General features: G+C 39.6%; 1 protein-coding gene and 1 pseudogene across 3 annotated transcripts in view; both read left to right on the top strand.

Moving 5' to 3' along the window:
• LOC139468148 (protein N-terminal asparagine amidohydrolase-like) overlaps positions 1–24178 on the top strand; it is a 638951-nt gene that overhangs the window by 382850 nt on the left and 231923 nt on the right. The window lies entirely within an intron of this gene.
• On the top strand, positions 12594–13704 carry LOC139469002 (uncharacterized; annotated as a pseudogene).

Here is a 24178-nt window from a genome sequence, read left to right as displayed (position 1 = left end):
GTCGTGTCTCTTTTGTTCCTGGTGATCTTTCGATGTTGAAGCACTCGATCTTACAATATGGCTAAACTTCCGGTATACTGGTTACGAATTTGTCTGCCTAATTCGGGATCTGTTATCATACCATACTCCAGTGAGATATTGTCAATAGAATAGCTACTAGGATCTTCAGTAGCTTTGATTACTCTGCCGTAGTCATTAAAATTGAGTTTGTATTCTAACCTATTGCCTAGGGATGCTTGATAGAAGGGCATGTGACTATCTAGTAATTCAAAGTCGAGCGGAATATAGAATCGGTTACCTAAAGCATCAGCAACAGCCTTATCTCCTATGACGGTATTATCACCACTATCAGCACCTACACGCAGTCTCAATGTGTTCTGATTACAAATACCTTGGTATTGTAAGTTTTCCCGTTCTTTAGCCGTTCTCCAGAGATCCATGTAACACAAATATACATTGCTGTCGTCAATACTTAAAACTTCATTACCGCTAATTTTAATTGCGATTTTCTTAATAATCGCACGACCTATGTTCTGAACGAGCTCTCTGCTAGCGTCGGTTGAATTCAAACTAATTGTAAATGATAGTCGTGCAGTTCCCAGAACTAACACATCGTGTGCGCCGAGATTAGGAAAGCGAACCAGAAGCGTTTGATTCTGATCAATGGTACTCGGGTTATTAATTATAGTTACAGACTGACGAATTGCTTTGACCCCTGATGGATCCCAAAGTCTACGTTGTGGGTTTAACTTGCGTCCGCATTGCGAAGACATTGTTTATATTGAAATTATGTAACCTTATGTTTAATATAAAAATGGATGATATTAATCTAGATAACATAACTGATACTAGTACAATCGAAGAGGGTACTGATGAAACCAGCTTTCTGAATCTTAACGATGAACTTTTGAAACCAGCTGTTAATGATTATTACGATGCCTTAAAAGAAACTCCTATAGGTCGTGACTATTCAAAGTTTACGATAGATAGTAAAGGAATATTGCGACTGCATGGCTCTCCGGATATTGATCTTATGAATTCTCATACTCGTAAGCCCCCAGCCTTGTCTACGATAGCCAGTAAACATGGCATCAACTTTGTTCATAATGAATTAGGTTTTGTAGACTACTCATGAGAAAAACTTTCTGCGAAGACTACTAAGGTACTTCGGACTGTGCGTACTGAACTCGGTAACATAGATAAAGATAATTTGGAGGAAAGCTCGAAGCTGGCCTTGGATGGACTCAGAGAAATCTTGGATACCTACTACGATAATTTCACGTTACAGGTACCATCCTCGGAGTTCAGTATTAGGGAAGTAAGAGGTCTTGACAAGGCATTGCAAACAATGCGGGGAGAACTCATCAATAATATAGCCAAGCTATCCGAACTCGACAAACATATAGCTTATGAGAAAACAAAACTTGAACAGGCAGGTGATGAATTCAGTAGACGCTGCGTTGCAGAAAGATTGCGTAACTTAGAAGACGAAAGATCGGCCCGCCTCGAAGCGGCTTCCAGTTATAGAAAGGCACTTGGTTCACTCGATCAAGTCCTCAACGATGATACTACACTGGCCGATAAAATTAAAACATTGTTTAGAAAACAGGGGATAACCATTGCCAGTATTTGGGATTTATTATATCGACTTTGACTTTCGCGTTAACCGGTGGTGGTGGTACAGGAGGTGGCACACCGCCTAGTGATAAAAATGGTGTAAAAGAGTGGATAAAAAAGCATTTAAAAGCATTAGGAGAAGCACTGGGAAAGCTCGCTGGGAAAGCTGCGTCTGCACTTCCCGGTATAATAGGGAGTATTGTTTCCTGGCTCTTGAATTTATTAGCAAAAACCACCACTTGGCATGGTCAAAACTTGTGGGCACTGATCGTAGCAATTGCCAGGCTGTTGTACGTATCCGCTAAAGACTATTTAACCAAATCAGTTCATTAAGAACTATTTAACCAAATCATGACTAAACCAGCAGCGACTCCACCTACTATAAGCGCTGTTTTTTCATCGATATGTTGTTCATTTTTAGCTGCAATATGTGGTGGCACTTGTGGTTGTGTGTTAGTAGGAGTGTCAGTAGATATCTGGGGCTTTACTATTCCCATTTCGCCTGTATTTGTTTGCGTAATTAATTCGGTATTAATATCTGAATTTATACCTGGTTTTTGTTGATCGGAAGCAATAACAATTTTATTATTATAACCGATCACTTGACCGATCTTAAGTTCCTTATTACTCGGAGACATGTATAGTCCCAGCGTATAAACGTAGTCTACTTTGGATTGAGCGTACTGTAATATATCTTGATAACGTTTTATAGAAGATGGTTTATCAAGGGATGAATTAATAGCATCATCCACGTTTGCTTCAAACTGTTTTTGCGCATCGAGCACCGTCCCATAACCAATTATTCCCATTCTTACAACTTACAACTCCTGGGTTAGTAAAATTATTTTCTGTTTTTATCATTAAGAAATCCATTCCAAGCATTTTCAGGTGGTTGCTCAACCTTTTGGACGGTGAAAGCAACACCACCCTTAAAGTTCATATGATCGTCTCTCCACTCGTTACTTGAGAGAGCAAAGCTCGGAAGAAGCCGACCTCTTTTCAGTAAATCATCGCTGACTTCTTTAACAGAGTTTGCACCAGCGTATGGAATACCTACACCATGGTTAACTCCACTCAGACGCCAATCTTTACTCGTAGAAACATTAAATTCCTGACAAATATGTTCGAATACCCACCTATTGTACGGATTATTTGTGGAATTCCACGCTCGATCCTGCGGTAATGGAGCACTTATTTCTTTAAGAATACGTCTAATCTGATAGTACACGTGAAATGATAAAACTTATTTAGTTCAAATCCTGGGGCATAAAGAGATACACCACATCCTGTTGTGGCACACCATATGGCAAAGTTTAACTGGTTGTGCCAAAATTGCATCGGATTGTGAAACCAATCGTGCACCATTTTATCGCTAGTTGCCGTGACCCTGTATTTTTCAAAGATGTCAGGGAATTCAACAACAAAAATTAGCACCAGGGGCACTTACTAAAATCGACTGATTAGTAATGTAAGTTGATTTCATATTTAAGTTATGATATAGTATCTTTGTATATTTAATATGTATGTTACACTCCCGAGAATAACAAATGGTCAGTCTATTCAACTGCTTCATACTATCAATAACTCGGCTGGTCAACTTGAAGTTGCTATCTGCGATGTAACATATTACCCGCAGTGGACCAATATAAATGATGCGATAGAAAATAATAGGTTATTAACAGGTGAAGTAAGTATTGATGACACTCCCATTGTTATACCTGATGGGTATTACAGCGTTTACTCACTCAATGATGAAATTTTTAAGCCTTTGGGACATAGTCTCACACAAAATGAGTCGAATGGGATGCTGAAATTCAGCGTTGGAGAAGAGAATTTATTTCTTGCTGAGATGTTAGCAGAAACACTTTGACTTGATAGTACATGGAGTTAAACTACCCAATTTAGTTCCCTATAAAGAGTTGTGCATCCATCTTGATCAGATCAGTACGACGGATAATATTCAACTCAAAAGTCCTTCAACTCTGCTGAGAGGTATTCCAGTCAAAGAAGAAAAATACAATAGCGGTAGAACGGAATCTTTCTCATCATACAATATAAAAAATTAAAGCGGGGTATACATATTATTTCAGACCTCAAAATTTCTGTATTAGATGTAAAACATCAACCTGTACATATCGGATACTTGAGTGTAACACTCCATATTATAAATAATGGTTGATTCAACAGGCCCTGGAACACTCAGACAATGTAATACATGTACAATTGTGCTCTCCTATCTCGGGTGACAATTTTTTTATTTCTTGGTTTACGGATGCGCCGTTCTTTCAAAGTCCAAATGTTAAAAAAAATAAAATAATGAAAATTACCCTTTGTTTTATTACCGCTGATCTTTTCGACAAAAGGTTAAAACAAAAAAGAAAGATTTCATTTCCTCGTCGAGCGTAAAGCAAAGGGAAGTCACTCTGATATTTCTTGCTGGGATCCTTCTCTAGATCTAATACCATCAAAGCTTGTCAACGCAAAGCGCAGTGGTGACCAGTTAACTATTTCAACACTGTTGGCCGTTCAAAGCCACAAGTCACACCGCACGGTAGACCGTCCAAGTCATGTCAAAATAGTTTATAATTATATTAACCTACTTGTCATATCATTCATTTATTAAATCTATCACATTTCACAATGTCTGAAATACGTATTCCATTTGATTTTATCATATTTTTATCTATAGATCAAAAATGTATTCACTAGACACTATTTCCCGCAATGTTATTGAAAATAAAATTCATCCATGACATGAATATTGTTATGTTGCCGTTTGTGCACAAGCTGAGTGCCAGGGATATAATAAAATGTTCTTGAAAAATTGAATTATTTTACTTTTGTTATGCCAGGATATTTCTTTTCATACCTACCTAACTTTTTAGGACAAAATTCAAGTAAAAAAATATGAGGCTTTTTTTTTCTTTTTCTTTTTAAATTGGCCTGCCTCACTTTTGAAATGAGGTTGAAATCCGTAAACCAAGAAATAAAAAAAGTGTCGCCTCTGAGACACAGAAGGATTCGGTAAACCCGTATCGATGGCAAGTTATACGCTTTACACTTACAAGATAATGTATACAAGCGGAAAGAAGTTGCATTCACAGGTAATCTAGGAGATTTAAGCGATGTCGACGTTAGTGGACTCAATAAAAACACTTCATACAATCTTACTCGCAACGATGATAATAAATAGACTATGATCAAAGAAAAAATCGAGTGCCTATTGAATATCGTCATTACGCCACCATATGTGATGATGGGTAAGGGACATCAATTAACTAAGATAATAAATAGTGGCATTGTGCTCGCGGCCTATATCCCCTCAAAACGAAAAAGTGTGTTAGTCTCTCCCTTGCCAGAAAACCAAGGTCATATGTTCTTCAGTCGTCCGGCAGTAAAAAACGTTAGTTTAAATTTGGTTACTGAATTCAATGATATATAAGATAACTTGAGTGCAAGACCTAATCTTTCTACACTTATTATTGAAGTCTTGTTTGGAGATGCACCAGAAGATGCCTTTGAAATATTACCAGGTCTATCGATTAAATGGCTAAAGAAACACCAACGTCAACGTTGCAGTATTATTTATATGGGAGCATCACCCGTTGCAACCCTTGAGGGGGTCCAAATTATTAAAAGTGACAGCATTTCTCTTACTAAGATATTCTTGCCGTATAATATACATTTAATAAGGTTGATGTATTCTCTCAAAACATTGAGGCAAGACCAATTAAAGACTATTATATGATATAATAATATACACTATGGGTTTATATCCAGCGCTCGATGAAGCTTCTGAAAAGATGGATACTGTTGATGGATTTCGATTACATCAAATAAGCGACAAAACATCGAATAGAGTAGGAGAGAGAGATGAGACTTGGATTGCATAATAAGTACCGCAGAGCCGTGAATGCTATCGACGGAGTTGACACCGCGCTCGTAACGGCTAGCATGGGACTCGGTGAAGCCGGTGTTGGTTTATTATCAACTATAATCACCTTGCCCATCGTACTTGGCATGGAAATAGCGGCCGGAGTCTGGACTGGCAGGAATAGCAATAAAATTTATTTCTCGTAAGTTGCAAAAGAAATCATTAAAACATGATAATATTCAGATCCTCGCTGAAGCAAAGTTGAACAGCATTGAGGATCATATTTCAACAGCACTGGCTGATTATAAGATACATGTTGTATTTATGATTCAATATTCCAAGATGGAAATTTGTTACCTTCTTGGGATTCAGGGTTAGAATAGGTCCCCTCAAACCTATGTTTGTTAGCAGGGAGTAGTTCACGTGGAGTAATAGTTAAGGTTTTGAAAATATGTGAAACACTGCTATCCAAAAAAAATTCTTGTATTGAAAAGTACAATCATTACTAATTCACATCATTTGATTTTTGTTTGTTCGTTGTTTAACCCTGCACTCAGCAATATTCCAGATATATGACGGTTGTCTGTAAATAATCAAGTCTAGAACAGACAATCCCATGATCATAAGCATTGATCCACGCAATTTGGATACGATGGCATGCATCAACCAACTCATCGAGTCTGACCACCGATCCTGTTAGTCTCCTCTTATGACAAGCATGGGTTGCTGAAGACCTATTCTACCCGGGATCTTCGCATCATTGGGAGGTACATGTATTGAAAGCATTTAAAGAAAGGAAGGATCCATTTGGTTTAGTCTTTTCAATCTTAATATAACAGGTTATAAGATTATATGTTTCTGGTTATATATATATACTTTGTTGTGATTTTATGCATATATTTAGAAGGGCGGGGCTATCGATGACTTTGTCTTCTTGTTAAACTGAAGGTCCACGCAGTCTTGAAAATATTGACAGCTATCATTATCTTCATGTTATTATGCTTGAGAATAACATGTACGCCACTTGTGAAGCCAAGGCTGACAGATATTTACCAAATATATGCATATACTATCTTACAGAACTGAATCATATATTGGGGCCACAAATATACTGAAAAGGTAATTCGGCTTTGGAACCTGATCGTTTTTTATCAATGAATACTATAGTTTGACTATACTGTTTGATGGCATTGACAAACACCTGAGACAAAGGCGATCAGAGTATGATTGAAATAGGGTAACCTATTTATACATGGAAATCCTGCATTAGACCCAGCTCAAAACGTTAATTCCCTCCAAACATTCTGTTGTACAAAGTTTGGTTCTGTTGTATGCGTTTTACACACAACTGGATGGATCCTCCATTCAAGTGCGCTAAGCTGCATGCTTTCCGCTGACAGAGAGCGCTACATATAGCGTAAAGAATAAAATTAATGCAGAAACTGACTATAGAAATCTAGCATATGTGTACACCATGTTAAAATGTCACCTCGCTACCGTCGAAACACCAAGTGAACGAATTGCCAGTCTGTTATTACCTTAAGTTGTGGTAATAAAATTATGACAAGTATATACGTGCTTTGATAGGAAAATAATCTGGGAGCACAGCGATATCAAATGTTCCGTCACAAACCCAAGAAAAATACTTTTTAAAAATCTGGTGTTCTAGGCCGTGGGATCATGTTTTGACTGTGGTACCCCATACGCGGCTCTCAGACGAGCCAGCTACCAACAGCTTAATAAATGTGCTATAGCGCTATCCCTGTCTCGCTATACCGTTACCATGGCTAATGCTCCAATATGCACACGACTGACCCATACTCATGGGTCTTTGGCAAACTGTGTGCTGTGAGTCCAATAACATGCATCCGCAATTCATTGTTTACATAACGCTGAATATATGAATGTCGCCTTTACAGTAAATAAAGAAGTCTTTGTTGACATTCATTAATTATCTTCCTCATGTTCATCAATTTCAAAATGTCATTCAAAGACTTATGCACAACATGTTCACAGTTTTGTATCAGTTGAGAGCAGGATGGGGCCACACAGTCAATACAGGACCTGGGCAACAAATCGCCAGTCGCTCAATTACCGTGCTTTAGCGCTACCGCTCTCGTTATACCGTTACCATGACTCACACACCAGTGCACTTCATTAACCGTTCCCCATGGGTATTTAGGAAGCAGATAAACTATGTATACAAGGTGTGTATTGGTCCAAGGGGCCAGACCACCAATGCATGACCCTGCATCACTGCCAAGAACAGCACCTTCAGACAGCCAAATGAGCATGTTGACATGTTGGCGCACATGATTTCTATAGTTAGTTTCTGGAGACTTGCATTATGCAGTTAGTTTCTCTGCCCCTACGAAAATCAGTAAACCATAGCGATAACACACTTGCAGTTCACCAGGGAACAAGACACAGAATCACATCACAGACTTCATGTTGTCTAGTATTAAGTTAAGAAATCAATATGCCGATAGGAAAAGGCCTTTTCGAACAACAATCATCAATCTTGCGCCGATTGAAATGCAGTGAAGTGTCTTATTTTACTGCAGCTTCTTTCAGTGTCTTTACTGAACAAGTTTTAAGTGTCATAAAATCGCTTTGTCTCCCCATGCATAGAGACACAGTTTGCAAAGTGATGAAGCTTTTGCTGTGATATTGTGAAAGAAGCTTTGGGCAGCCAGGTAGTGAGAAAACTGTTCAAAAACATGTCGAAACCCTTCAATCCAATATGGCTGCCAAATAGTGCCTTGTAGCTACCATGGTCCTATTGTACAAAATGATGGGCATCTGATTGCGCAGCAGCATGGTAAGTTTGGAAGTCATTGGACAATTAGCTTTGAAGATTATTGCTGCTGAAGTTGAAACTTTGATGAGTTATCTGCCCTTAGCCGTTGAGCCTAGAGCATTGGGATTTTTGTGGCAGCTGCTTCAAATTGGTGCCGATGTTGCTGTCCATTTTGGAGAGATTGTGGCTACTGGTTGTTTTTGTAGAGTCGCCACAAAAAACGGCGGAATAATAAGAAGAAGAAACACAACGATTACAATAGGGCTCCTCAGCCCTAATTATCTTAGGTCAGGATTAGAATCAGTGATTAAATGGTTTCAAGAAAAGGATTACTGTCAATTACACAGGGAGTTACTAGAGGCAGATGCCGCTGGATCCCTCAGGTTTAGTCTGGCAAAGATCTAATAGAGGTAGAGGATTCACAAGAATTATTGAACAATAGTTATCATTGTTAATAATTCTAAGAGATATTACCTCTATTACATCAGGAGTACTTCCACCCACCTCCCCAATTCATCTAATGGTTAGATGTTGGAAAGAAGTGAGGTTTCCCGCCATTACGCACATCATAGCTTGGGTTGCTATTGTGCTATTCAAGAACAAATAATTGTGTGTAATTGACAGTGAAGAAGATGTCTGTTGAAAATCCCAAAGTTTAATTAGTGTGACTGAAGCCAAAATACAGGATTTATGGCAAAAATGTAATAGACATATTATTCATAGAACTATTAACAATGATAACTATTGTTCAATTCAATATATATTGCGATCAGCCAGTCTGTCCGTCCGTCCGTCCGTCCGTCCGTAATCATTTCCTTTTCCGGGGCAGAATTCCAAAACCATTCAGTGTATTTGATCGAAACTTGGCAAATCTATCAGGCACATACTAAAGTGGTGCCTTTTGATATTTTGGGATTTTTCTAAATTTTATTTTTTAAAATTTTTATGGAATGAAGTTGGACATAGACTCAATTGGGGATGGGGTTCGTTTCCGGGGCAGAATTCAATTGGTGGTACTGGGGTGACACTTGAGGCAGTTGCCAATTTGATAGATGATGGCTTGTAAAGTTTCAAACGTAGCTTACATAGTGTTAGGCCCTGAAAGACAAACTTATTTTAACTGTTGATGTTGGAGTGCAGGTAGATTTACCTGAGTTGGTAGGGGATAGCGTAGATCCCTTGGTGAAAGCAACCTTTACTCCATGGTGTTGGGTTTGGGGAGAGGTTATCTTTGTCAGCATCAGATGTAGGGAAACCAATAAGGTCATCTTCGTCAACACGGACTGGTATGTCTAGTCCACTGGAAAAAAATGTTTTGCATTCTTTGAAGCCTCAGAAATGTTTGTATATAGATGTTCTGATGAAAGGAGTTACCTCAAGACTGTTGTTGGATACTGGGTCTCCAGTCTCGATTATGTCACATGATGATGTCCGTCCGTCCGTCCGTCCGTCCGTCCGTCCGTCCGTAATCATTTCCTTTTCCGGGGCAGAATTCCAAAACCATTCAGTGTATTTGATCGAAACTTGGCAAATCTATCAGGCACATACTAAAGTGGTGCCTTTTGATATTTTGGGATTTTTCTAAATTTTATTTTTTAAAATTTTTATGGAATGAAGTTGGACATAGACTCAATTGGGGATGGGGTTCGTTTCCGGGGCAGAATTAAAAAAACATTCAGTGTATTTGATCGAAACTTGGCAAAGCTATCAGGCACATACTGAAGTGGTGCCTTTTGATATTTTGGGATTTTTCTAAATTTATTTTTTTAAATTTTTATGGATTGAAGTTGGACATAGACTCAATTGGGGATTGGGTTTGTTTCCGGGGCAGAATTCGAAAACCATTCAGTGTATTTAATGGAAATTTGGCAAAGCTATCAGGCACATACTGAAGTTGTGCCTTTTGGTTATTATTTTTTTTACGAATTTTTATTTTTTAAAATTTTTATGGAAAAAGGTTGGACCTAGACCATTGGGGAACGGGTTCGTTTCCGGGCTAGAATTCGAAGACCATTCAGTGGGTAAACAAGGCCTAGAATGTCTGAAATTATATAATTTAAATTTGAAAATAAGCAAAATGTCATAGTTGGATTTAAGGAAAAAGGAAATGACGTACTAAACTTGATTTTCATTAAAACTAAATTATAAATTTGAATGGTCTCAAGACTGTTAACCAATCTTTTCATTTCAACAAGTTCACTGCCTTCTCAGAATGCAAATATGGAAAGTTAATGACCTTGTGGTCCTCTTGTCACTACCTGTTTATATTGGTAAGATTTATCCAATGTCCATTAGTAGTATAGGTTATGGTGGTTCTGGACTCCACTGGAGCCAGATTTATACCCCAATACCTATACTACAGAGGTAATTTTTTATGCAAAAACAACGATGCAGTTCAATGATCATCATGAGACTAAGCTAAATTGTAATGAAAAGGGCTCTAGCTCACCACCACCTGAACCATTTTCGAACCCTATCAATGCTTCTGTGATATAAATTTTTATAGGTAATGGTGGTTCTGCCGCTCCAACTCCACTGGAGCCAGATTTATGACGTGTCATGTTATAAAATTTGCAGGAAACAATTAATGACTTATAAATATTCTCTAATCCTAATTTCATAGGTTTTGGTTGAATATTTACGATATACAAAAATAAAAATGATGTCATGATGCTAGCAGACGTCCTAAAATAAAACATGGGGCGCGTCGCGCGACCTCCGAATAACTTTTTGCTATTTCAATATCAACAAAGTTTACATTGCCTTTATACATATGCCTTGGCGAAAGTTGACGATCTTCTCAATCGAAAATGTTTTATTAGTCATTTTCTAATTAATATGACGAGAGGAAAACAAAAATAAAGATCGTGAATTCTGACAGCAATATTTCAGTAAGTGCAAAGGTCACCTTATGTGATGTCACAGACAGGGGTAGTCTCCTGATAATTTTAAGTACCAAAACAATTACAGTCTATTACATACAGCAAAAACATAAGTCAATACATAGTATCAGTAATCACCATTGATATGAAATAAAAATGTGACCTTGACGATATAATTGGCGTATTATTTAATCCATTTGACATTGCATGCTCCTGTGACCCAGAATCGGTAGACAATAAATCAACATGCCACATGCAAGTTTCTTGGTATCTTTTATTTGAACTTTTGTTGATATTTAAGAATCACCATTCAATGTTATGGTGAATATAAATGGACATGATTCATATTTCTGCGATGTACATGCTGATAAGTTTCACTATAATAAGTGTATACCACACTATACGTCTATGGATATCGTCGATCAGCAAGATCACCTCTACAACAGGTGCGCCAAAATGGGCTTGACAAAACATGTTTCAAAATAACATTCCTGCATTGCTATTATGACAGGGTATATGTATAAGCAATAAAATGCTACATACATATTTTCGGTGTTAGTTCCACATTACATTTGGGGCAGTTTTCCTTTTGTGGTCAGCTGGGGATTATTGTGGGTAAATTGTTATACCCAGGAACATAGTAGGTGGGTTAGTTTAAGGGGAGTTGAACGGCTGACGAAGTACCTATCTTTGTAGTCCTTATTGTAGCAGCTTATGCCCACGCGGGCGTAGTGGCTGGGAAGACGTGACGATGCCACGCTCTTTGCATGCTCGGCGGAAGCCAGGATTGGGAGAGACGAGATGTAAGGAGCGTGTTCATTGGTTGTGTCTGTTGTACTGGTCACATGGTCCGCGTGTTGGCTTTATAAGCCTACCCTGGGTAGGGAATTGTCAGTCGTCGCTCACCAGTATCTGGGTGGGGGAAAAATAGAGTAGCGATTGAAAAGGTTTGATGTTTTACTTTTGGGAGTTAAGTTAGTGGTGTGGTTAAAAGAACAAGTTTAAGAAATAAGGTTGAATTGGTTTACGAAGGTAGGGAAGGGGGAAAATTACGTAGGTTAAAATTAAGTGGAGGAAGATTTTGGCCCCTGTTTTTTTGTTTGTTGAATAAACTTTAAATCAAACTTCACTCTTTGTGCTTTATCTATAATTAGAATTGGTAACTCAGTCAGGAGCCTCCGAGAACGTAAAGACAAAAGAATAATACTGCAGAAGGAGAAGAGAACACAACACAAAGCACCGCAGTAAACATCAGACCTTTTATCAACTATTTTTATCGTTCTACTTTCACTGGGCGCCTTTTACAGGCTTTAGAGGGTGCCGATTACAGATTTGGTGCCAAGACCAGGATTGGGTTATATTTTTACAATTTCTAGTTATAGTCTGTTTGTGAAAACTAAATTAAAATTCAAGTGAAAATATGACTGAAAGTTTAGGTTTGAATTGGTCAGTTTTTTCCGAGACTGATGATGATCATTTTCTTGGTAGTGTTAATCCACAGGAACCACTTATCGATTTGACAAGTGAGTTACCACCACCTTGGCAAAATATGTATCCTACATCTACACTGTACACAAAACCTCTACCTTTTGTAGGAGATGCTGTCGGTTTAAGGAGTAGACAGGCTGGCAGGGATACATGTTTGGGTCAGGCTATAATGCACCTGCTCATCAGAACCCTGATTATCAGTTGTTTGGTCACTCTTTACCGGACGGCATCATGACGGGTGGCCGTTTTGTTCATTTTAGTACACCAGAAATACCACAGGATAGGTCAAGGGCTGATTTTCCGAGTCCCAGAGGTTTTGATAGTGAAAGGCCATTAAATACATCGGGAACTGTTTTATCAGAATTTGAGAAGACTAGGGGTTCTCATCGGGAAGTTAGACCTGACAAATTTGACGGGACGTCATGTGATTGGCAGGATTATTTTGTTCATTTTGAACAAGCAGCTTCATGGAATGGGTGGACTGAGTATGAAAAGGCTCATCAATTTAGTATGTGTTTGAGAGGTGCAGCACAAAAAACTTTTGAGTAACCTTACGTTAGGACAACTCAATTGTTATCAGGCAGTCAAAAGTGCATTGAGTCAGCGTTTCAACCCAGTAGAATGCAATGTAGCCTATAGGAGTGAATTCCGAAATCGTCGACAAGTTCGTGACGAAACTGTTTTGGATTATGGGTATCAGGTCTGTAGATATAGCAAATTTAGCTTACCCTACCAGCACTTATTCATCACTAGAATTACATTTAATTGATCAGTTCTTAACTGGCCTGCATAGCTTTGACATGAGGAAACATGTCACATTTGCACATCCACAAATACTTGAAAATGCTATTTCATATGCCAAGGAGTTTGAAGCTGTCGATGGTAGCAGGAAAAAGACACCTGAAACTTTAGACAGGGTAGCAGGAATTAATCAAACTGTTCAACCAGTTGGTGGTACTGGGGTGACACTTGAGGCAGTTGCCAATTTGATAGATGATGGCTTGTAAAGTTTCAAACGTAGCTTACATAGTGTTAGGCCCTGAAAGACAAACTTATTTTAACTGTTGATGTTGGAGTGCAGGTAGATTTACCTGAGTTGGTAGGGGATAGTGTAGATCCCTTGGTGAAAGCAACCTTTACTCCATGGTGTTGGGTTTGGGGAGAGGTTATCTTTGTCAGCATCAGATGTAGGGAAACCAATAAGGTCATCTTCGTCAACACGGACTGGTATGTCTAGTCCACTGGAAAAAAATGTTTTGCATTCTTTGAAGCCTCAGAAATGTTTGTATATAGATGTTCTGATGAAAGGAGTTACCTCAAGACTGTTGTTGGATACTGGGTCTCCAGTCTCGATTATGTCACATGATGATGTCCTTAAACTAGGTTTACAGGATGATAGTATCATGATATAACATATATGCTAAGTTTTCCTATAATAATTAGATCCACATCAAGTGCTTTTATGAGTTATCATGGTGTAATATTTATACATCATTTAATATAATTATAGTTTAGCAAGTAAAACTTATCATCAGGTAAAATGCATATATAAAATATCAGTAGTTTCAGTTATAGCATTTTAGATAGATGCTAGCCTAAGGTAATGGGAGCGCATCTCCTAGACATACTATTCAATAAGACAAAAGTTATGTCTACATAGTTTAATATACTACTCAAAAGAAGTTAAAGAACACAATATATATACAATACACGATTTAGCAAATTGGTCATGGCATTATGTGTTATAACAATACTATCATCTAATGTTTGGCAACCTCTTGTACCATGTCTGGGGTATTGCTGGTCCTCCTGACACTTTCTGGAAACACTTCTGGTAGTCATGCAAATGAATTGAAAACATGAGCAAAACATAGGAATATTGTCGCCCAAACACAACGCTGCACCTGCCCTTAGCAACAACCAACACAATTTTCATGCTCAGCATATGAAAGTGGTGATGTTCATGGTGCACGTGCATGCTTTCCCTTTAAGAAGGCGATGACGATGATCCTGTAATCACACTTTCCAAAACCATGCCACAGAGACGACATCTGACTGATGTTGATAGAGGACGAGCTATTGGTTGGCTCCAGGATAGCCTTTCTTTACGTGAGGTGGGCAGAAGATTGCAGGTGTCACCCTCTGTCATTCACACTCTTTGGCATCGTTTTGCTGCCACTGGCAGAGTGCAAGAGCGACATCGTTCTGAACGGCCAAGGTGTACCTCACAACGTGATGACCGATACCTGGTTCTCCAAGCACACAGGTACCGTACATCAACAGCAAACAACCTCAGGTTACAGTTAAGGGCTGTCAATAACACTGTCGTTTGTGATCAGACGGTGCGAAACCGTTTACGAGCTGCACACTTGAGAAGTCAACGACAAGCAGTGAGACCACCTTTCCGTCCAGTTCACAGAACAGGACGTCTGGCTTGGTGTCGACAACATGTGCGTTGGGACAGACAGCAATTGTCTCGTGTATTGTTTACAGACGAGTCGCGATTCTGTTTGCAGCTCAATGATGGCAGAATACGGGTGTGGAGAGTACTGGAGAGAGATTCACTGATGCCACAGTACGTGAACGTGTCGCTTTTGGTGGGGGATCAGTGATGGTATGGGGAGGATTCAGTTGGAATCACAGGACTCCTCTGTACCATATTGTCAGGAATCTGAATGCTGCCACGTACTGTGATGAGATTCATGAACTCCTGGTATTGCCCACACTTCGTAAGATTGGTCAAAGTGCTATCCTTCTGGACGACAATGCAAGACCCCATCGCGCTCGGATTATCACTGAAAAAGGCAGATAACCGTTGTGCAATGGCCTGCTTATTCGCCAGATCTGGCGCCCATTGAACATCTTTGGGATGCCTTGAGAAGAGTTGTTCAAGCTAACCATCCACCTCCTGTTAATCTCCAGCAACTGTTAGGATTTCTTCATCAGGAATGGCAAGCAATTCCACAGGCAACACTGCAGAAACTTGTCCGATCTATGCGCAGAAGATGTCAGGACTGTATTGCTTCCAGGGTGGGCATACCCGATATTGAAGGAACAGGATTATCCTGAACTGTAGTGTGTGACTTTTGTTTATAGGGTAAATGCGGTTCATATTGTTTTGCTCTGGTCATCTGTATGCCAGCGTTTCTTTCGTCAATGAAATGTCATGATTAAATATTTATCTTTCCCAATCAGTGTTGTTCCTGTGTTCACGATTTATTTTTTGAGTGATTTTGATAACTTATTTGGGTGTTCTTTAACTTCTTTTGAGTAGTATAGATTTAAAGCTTTCAGATAAACACTTGCCTAAGGTATCAAGATCCCATCTCCCAGACATAATATCCAATAAGACAAAAGATATGTCTCCATAGTCTTATAGATTACCTTGAACTCTTTTATTTAAGTAAATCTGTCATCATCTATATCAAAATAACATTCAGTAATTACTTCAATTTAGACTCATAAAGGATTAGCCCAATACAATCTCGTTTATAGTGACACCATAATCTCTTTCAAAGCACCCAGTAAATATGTCAACAAGATTAGTGCCAGTCCATCAGGATTAACAGGATTAAGTATTCCCCTCTGTCTAGCCATTCATTAACCATAGGGCACACCCCATCGTGTATCAACCAATCATATTCCTTTTTATTGTTCTAATTTTTGTTAAATACATACAGAAGCAAAATGTTAAGAGAGGGGTTTGACGCTCATACCAAGCAGATCTCTCTCCCACAGCCCAGAGGGTTGTACCGACTCTCTGTGGCATCCTCAGCTTTACTTAAGATACTGTTCATTGTTAATTGTTCTTGTAAATAAAATTGTGATTAGTCTTCTGTGACTCCGGCTCTTTGCTGACTAATTCCCCCAAGAAAACCAGCACACCATTTGGAAGGTTTTGTTCATCCAAACAGAACAATAATAATTCCATTATAATAGGCTGAAGGAAGTTCATAAAGATTTCTTACCCCTATGGTTGTCCATGGTTCTGCTTGTTTTGAGTTTTAAGTTGGAAGAGTGCAGTTTCAACAAGAGTTTGTGGTTGCAGTTTTGGGTTCTATGGGTATGTTCTTCAGACATACAATCTCTATTAACCATTAATCTTTCGAGAGCTAGCGGATAACTGTTATGGTCTTTGTGTAACTCTGATGGATATTCTAAGTCAACTTCCAGTATGTATCCCAAGATAGTCCGAGACTGGAATATCACCATGCCAGATCCAAGCCATTGCACGTTAAGCAGCTGTCGGTCTTTGAGATAGCTTGCATGATGAAATGAGAATCATATCCTCTAAGGTTGTGAAACACAACGGGGATGGGTATTGTTTGAGAATTCATTTTTAGTTTCAAGTTACACTCATTATGCGCTGCTCCCCGATAATGATCTCTTACAGAATCCCCATTCAGGGGTTTATTGCAAACATGACAACTCGTTGACTTCTTATAAGCCCTCCAATCATCCCTCGTCATACATATAGGTTTCTTACCTGATAAATTTTCCCTGATTATTCTCTCTTCATTTTGTAGGTGACCGCCTCCGTGGTCTAGTGGTAGAGCGTCCGCCCGGAGAGCGGAAGGTCCGGGGTTCGATCCCCGACCGCGTCATACCAAAAGACGTTAAAAGATGGTACTTGTTGTTACCCTGTCTGGCGCTCGGCATGAAGGGGCTAAAACAAGGACTGGTCGGCTCGGAGTCAGTATACTGTGTCTGAGTGGGGTATTCATGTTAAACTGCAGCATGGTATCTCAGTGTGCTAGCACTATAAATCGGCATCAGTCCGGACTAGTACAAGCAGCCACACAAACACACACACGTACATGCACGTCGCTATATAAGTGCAATAATCTTGGACGCGACGTTAAACCCCATTTCACCTCACCTCACCTCATTATGTAGGTATTCTAGGAACTTTTCCGCTGCATCGGGACCTCTGTAAATCATGGGCAGGGTTGTTTTCCCATCATACTTTACAAGTATATATCCAAACCCGCAAGGAGTATTTTCTTGAGTTTTGTATGTAAAACTACATTCAGTACTGTGTTCGGTATTTTCTATTGGTTTGATAAGTGCTTCGAAGTCAATGTAAATTATGTACGGTACTGGCATTTGATTACAATAATGCTCAAATTTTAATATATTTTTACCCTCTTTAGGCATATCGATCCTGATAGCAGTCTGTCCAACACCTCTGCAGTCTTCTTTATGCGCTTCTACAAGATCTTGTCTTTTGTACCCATGCACACATCTTTCGCAGAAATATTTCTTGCCCTCATGTTTTGTTTGATCGTATAATAGCCTGCTTTAACTCTTTATCTATGTATAATGATATTTCCTATCTTTTTGGATCAGAAATGAATTGATTCTGGGAATATGTTCTGGGCAGAGCTCAACCTGTGTACAGCAATTCCTTTAGGAGAATGTCCGAAAACATTAAAAGCTAAATTATTTTACTTTTCTGCCTTATCAATTTGTGAGATTGGTGTAGGTTCATCTGTACCATCAAGGTTGAGCCTATCGTTTTGGGGATAGCTCGAAGGTCTATTTGCAATTTGAGGATCTGCGGGGAACAAGGCATATCTTATCATCATTCTGAAATGGTCATCACCTTTATTTTTTACATTAATTATGGCTTTTTTCTTCTTATAATACGGGGGTAAATCTATATAAGATCCACTTTTCAAAGGCATATTATTGCTATATCTAACTATAAAGTATCGATTCTATCCATACCCCAACCCGAACCTCTATCAGTCCAGCATCCAATGATAAGCTTAAAGACTCTGATTGGTAATAACTTCTTGGTTGCCCCGGAAATAAGGTTTGGCATATTTTAGTCAATGACATTTTAACGGTTAGCTTGTATTTTATACTATTTAGATCATCTCCTCATTAATTTTTCTCGATGGGTTTAACATCATTAACATCCATACTGGAATTAATATCCATCTTCCAACCTCTTAGATATTTACCAACCCCGGCTGTGGGTACAAATCTTAACTCAATGGGTTGGTTATTATCAACAACGGGTTGATTATTATCAACAACAGCATTCAATAAAGCAATCAATTCAGCTTTTCTCATTCGAGAATAACCTCCCAGCCCACTTTTTTCACTTGAGCTTTGAGTTCTCTTACAGTCTGGGGTTTGTTGTATTCCAAACCAAATAAAGTAAACAATTCAGCTTTTCTCATTCGAGAATAACCATGTAGACCACGTTGTTTTGCCAAAGCTCTCAGCTCTCAAACAAAAACCATTGTGATGTAATGGTACACTGAAAGGCTAAAGAAACGTCATGTGGATGTATCATATAAATATCTTTATTTTCAAATACTTATATATGTAAGTAAAGACATCGGAGAAAGTCAGTGTTTGACCCAAATGAACTTAATAATCTGGGGAATGTTTTTGCGAATTGTGAATTTGGGGAGGCACCAGAAGACATCACAGCTGGGGGTTCAAAATCAGTACCTGGTGTGGCCAACACGGGCGTGACTACAGCCACACATCTCCTGTACATGGAATGGACTAGCCTGTTGATGAAGGCCATTGGGATATGGGCCCATAACCTCAGGAACGCTACACGCAGTTCTGCTTCAGTTGTCGGCCTTGGGTGTACGTCGTTGAGTCGGCATTGGATCTCATCCCACATGTAATCAATGGGATTCAAATCCGGACTGAGGGCAGGCCAAGGCATGATTTGGATGTTGTGCTGCTGGAGGAAGTACCTGGTGACTCTGGCAGTGTGGGGACGGGTGTTGTCTTGCTGAAAGGTGTGGTTTTGATGACGGGCCAAAAAAGGCACGGTATGGGGTCTGAGGACTTGGTCGATGTTGCGGAGAGCTGTGATGCCATTACCCCTGCCTGGACCAATGTTCTGAAAGACCACAGGTCCCACTCTCTGGTTCAGTCCGATTCCACCCCAAACCATGATGCTTGGGCCGCCCCACGGGTCTCGTTCCATAACACAAGCATCAGCATAACGTTCGCCCCTCCTTCGCCCGACCCTGACTCTGCCATCCACTGTTGAAACACAGTAGCGACTTTCATCAGTGAAGATGATTCTTCTCCATTGCTGTTGACGCCAGTTTTGATGCTGCCTGGCCCATTGCAGTCGGGCCTGTCAGTGACGATCACTCAGGATGGGTACACGAGCAAGACGGTGACACGAGATGTTGTTGGCAGTTAAGCGACGTCGGGCTGTACGATCACTGATGGCACGCTGGTGGTTGCCGATGATTTGCTGACCTGTTTCAGTGGCCATTCGGAATCGGTTCTGCAGATGTTGGCGTATCATGAACCGATCTTGTCTGGGAGTAGTGACTCTAGGACGACCACTACGCAGTCGGTCATCAGTGGTGTTGGTGGTGTTGTGGCGATGTTTCAAACGATATATCATTCAGGCGTTGACATTGAATGCATTTGCAAGGACCTGTGCACTCTGGCCTGCTTGCAGTCTTCCGATCGCTTGTTGGCTCTCATTTCCTGATAATCTTGGCATGGCTGATGAATCAAAATAACGAAAGCCAGCTTAACAGTTTTGGGTGTCTTTTATACGCATACCATCCACGATATACACGTGCATCATGTTTTTGACAAGACTTTTCCGCAATTGAGTCCCATTGCACTTTTGTAGCCTGCGTTTGGGCAAAGCACTCCATTTCAAACTCAATTGTTAAATGGACTTTAAGGCAACAAAAAGAAGCAGTAGAACGTTAAATGAGTTTATTGACCACAGAACATGTAACTGCCAGTGTCTGTTAGTTTTATCCGTATTTTCAGAAGTGATGTTTCTTTTGCCTTTCAGTATACAGTCCGGTTAATCAGACATCGATGGTTGCATATGATTATGTCAGATTAACGAGTATGTCGGATAAACGATATTTAGTAGTATCAACGTTCATGATAAAAAATCTGCCAACTACACGATAGATAAAGATTCAAACACGTAATAAAAAATATGAAATAAATATTCATATTGTTATGTGACATTGTTGGCGGAATATGTTTTCTAATCATGCAACCTCTAAAGTTTAACACAAAACAACTGTTACAGACTGTATGACCGATTCAAAATACTTTAAAAAGCATAGTCTGGAATGGAAGTCGCAACTTTGAAACTGGTACCCAAAGCTTAAGAAAGCTGCTTTCTAAGTGGCTAACGTCGACTTCCTGTTTGTAATTTCAAGGTAGGTCACAGTTCGCAAAATGTTGTTCTGAAGTGACCTGTAATGGGATGTCCTCGTCAATAGCGAGAACTTGTATCTGATTTTAATAAGATTGAGGTAATCTAAGCATGTGAATTATCCTGTTTTCTTTATTTAAAGCATTAATTGTTTATTGTTAAGCAGGTTTATCTCTGCAGTCGTTGTAATATGCAGCTACCAGCCGATTCATCTCGCATCAAAACACGGGCTGTGTACTCGCGGGCAGATGACCACGGAGTACGCTGATCACTGTGTCGGATTAACGAGATTGATTAATGAGTGATTTCGGTAATTCGTTGCAAATTAGGTGTGTCGGAGTCGGAGTGCGAGACTGTTGGACTAACAAGTCTAAATAGCGCTGATTTAATCGGTTCCCATCATTAGTGTCGGATAAAGACGATTGTCGGATTAACGAGTGTGGGAATAGCGAGACTTGACTGTATATGCAGAATGAGCCAAATGTCTAAATGGTTATTTTTCATATATCTAAACATGTATTCTCCCCAACCTATTTCTCTTATTGATGTAATCTCTGTTCCTGGCGTAAATAATCTGGTTCCTGATCTTATCAGCGCCTTGTTTCTTGCATAAGCAGTAATGACCTTTGACCCCTATCCCACATACAGGACATGTATAGTTTATATTTCCCTGTCTCATGTAGTAAGCCTGAATTCCACAAAAATCTTTCACACAACGCCTGCCACACATAATGGGCTTTCCCATGAGTGTAAATCTACACAGATTCATTGTTGTTATACACCTATCATGTCATTTGTCTAAATGCAAATCAACCGAGTCTCTGCCCAGCCTCGGCTTCATGGTTATTAATAGTATGTTGTCAGGTCATATCTGGTAAGACTCAGCCAAGCTGTCATGGCTATTAATAGCTCATAGCTCGTACTTGAGCCATCATGATTATTAGAAGCTCATAGCTTATGCGTAATTGCTCATAGGTTATGTTGCTAAAAATAACAACTACCTTCAACCCAAAAGTTATAAATGCTATCTCTGTCTTTTTATTCTTCTGACGGTGTATAAAACTGAGTGATTGTTGATGGCCTTATGGATCAAGTGTCTTTCCGTAAACAAGGAAGTATTCGTGCATGGCAGATTCAATATTCTTAAACGTTTGAATTGAATGTTTTTGTTAATGAAACTCATCATTAATAAAATCTAATCCCTGGGTCCTTCTTCTGGACCATTGTGACTGGGCTGTTTCAAGTTGTACTAATGCTTTATTATGCCATTTCCGCTCCTCTTCTATTTCTTTAGCGTTTGATTCTCTCATAGTAGAAAATAAAAAATTACTCCCCCAAAAAGCTAGAGCATTAACAATAGCTCTACTGACCATCATTGCGATTGATGCCATTTTGTGTTCAACAATAATATATACTGAACAGCATTGAAAACGCACAACCATGAAAAAGGATGTAGTTTTATCTGGGCTTAAGTCATATGAAAATATATAAGTGAATGAGTAATATACGACGTTCTGGATGAAGCATGAAGAAGAACAGCTCGTCAAAACACATTCCTAAATTTTTTGTGAGCGAAATCGCCAAAACGCAACAAATTGCGTGCACATCATGGAAAACGTGTTTTGTTTCACGGGAAGCATGCAGAATAAGTCTATAAAAGACAGACTTTTAAAAGCCACATCACTTGTTGCTGCAGACATAAAGGGTACTGACACAAGAAATGCCAAGATTAACAGCAGAGGAACGTCAATGTGCCTTGGGCATGCTTCAAGTTGGTACGTCAAGTAGAGTCGTTGCACAACGGTTTCAATGCCATCATTCAACAGTCCTCAGGCTACTGAGCAGATACCAGCAGACAAGAACCACCAGAGATCGACCACATCTGGGTCAACGTCGTGTAACTACACCACGTCAGGATCGTCATATTGTTCGTCGGCATCTTCGTGATCGTACACTTCCGGCTACCAGGACTGCAGCAACCGTACAAGGGCGACGGAATTGTACGTCAACGTCTCCGCTCAGTAGGGCTATGTGCTCGACATCCATATGTTGGACCCATACTCACTGATCGACATCGAAATGAACGTCTGCGTTGGGCCAAAAGGCATCCTCATTGGAGATTGCGGCAGTGTCATGATGTGCTGTTCTCTGATGAGTTTTCATTTACGGAATGCTGATGGTCGACTGCGAGTGTGGCTGCAATGACTGCGTTGTACAGACAGATGGATGGGGGGGAGGGAGTGTCATGGTGTGGGGCGGCATCATTCGTAACCATCGAACAGAGCTCCATATTTGTCGTAGAAGAGTTAATGCCCTTTACTACAGGAATAACATATTGGCAAGTCACGTCATCCCATTTTTTCATCAGCACCAGGATATGCACACCTTCCAGCAAGATAATGCAAGAGTGCACACAGCACATGTTTCAACACAGTACCTAGCGAACAATAATGTGCCTCTGCTTCCATTGCCAGCCCTGTCACCCTATCTATCGCCAATTGAATATCTATGGGATTACCTGGGTCTACTGGATCCAGTACAGAACCTGAGAGAACATGAAGATACACAACGTCAAGAGTGGAATGCCCCAGAACACTATTCGCAGACTTATTCAATAAATGAGCTGTCAATGGCGGACATATCAGATATTGACTTTTCATTTTAACCCTATGTGTCTTCCTTACACTGATGACGTAAATGTAATTACTGTGTGGTATTCCTGTTTCCTTTGTCGTCTTTGTTATTAATCCGTCTATGTCTGTTCTAATCAAAATCGGTCATTGCTCAAGTTGTTTTTGTAATATTTCAAGATCTATTGCTGGTGCGTTTTCAATGCTGTTCAGTATATTTATATATATTCAAATGTTTAATTACTTCATTATGTCTTCTGGGATAAGCCCTTGTTTGATTAGCATATCTTCAGTAGCCATAGCTAGGCCTACATTTAAGACCATCATACCAATATCATAACCATTAAAATCTAGTTTGGGTGCTGTGGCTTTAGTAATCATTTTACCTATACGAGCATAGCCAATGGCCAAGCCGCTGACCACAGCTGAATGATACGCTGCATTTACCAACATTTTACCGTCTGTAACTGGAGTAGTCATGCTTTTATAACATTACATGAAGGCTTAACTCTAATTGAACCTTGACTGGTGGTGTTTTCTCTTCTCCAGTCTTAAAAAACAACTATACCACTGCTATAACACCTATCCCATAGGGAGCCCAAGTTTTAATCTGGTGTGTACTATGTTCAGTGTACTTTTGTGGCTTTTGCCTTCCTTAGATAAAGATCATTTGGAAGACATACCACAACGCGCTAAGCAGGTCTT

Source organism: Haliotis cracherodii, unplaced genomic scaffold (genome assembly GCF_022045235.1).
Source record: "Haliotis cracherodii isolate W230 unplaced genomic scaffold, xgHalCrac1.p SCAF_2, whole genome shotgun sequence".
NCBI classification, from domain to species: Eukaryota; Metazoa; Mollusca; class Gastropoda; order Lepetellida; family Haliotidae; genus Haliotis; species Haliotis cracherodii.
This window is presented reverse-complemented; position numbering and strand designations above follow the sequence as displayed.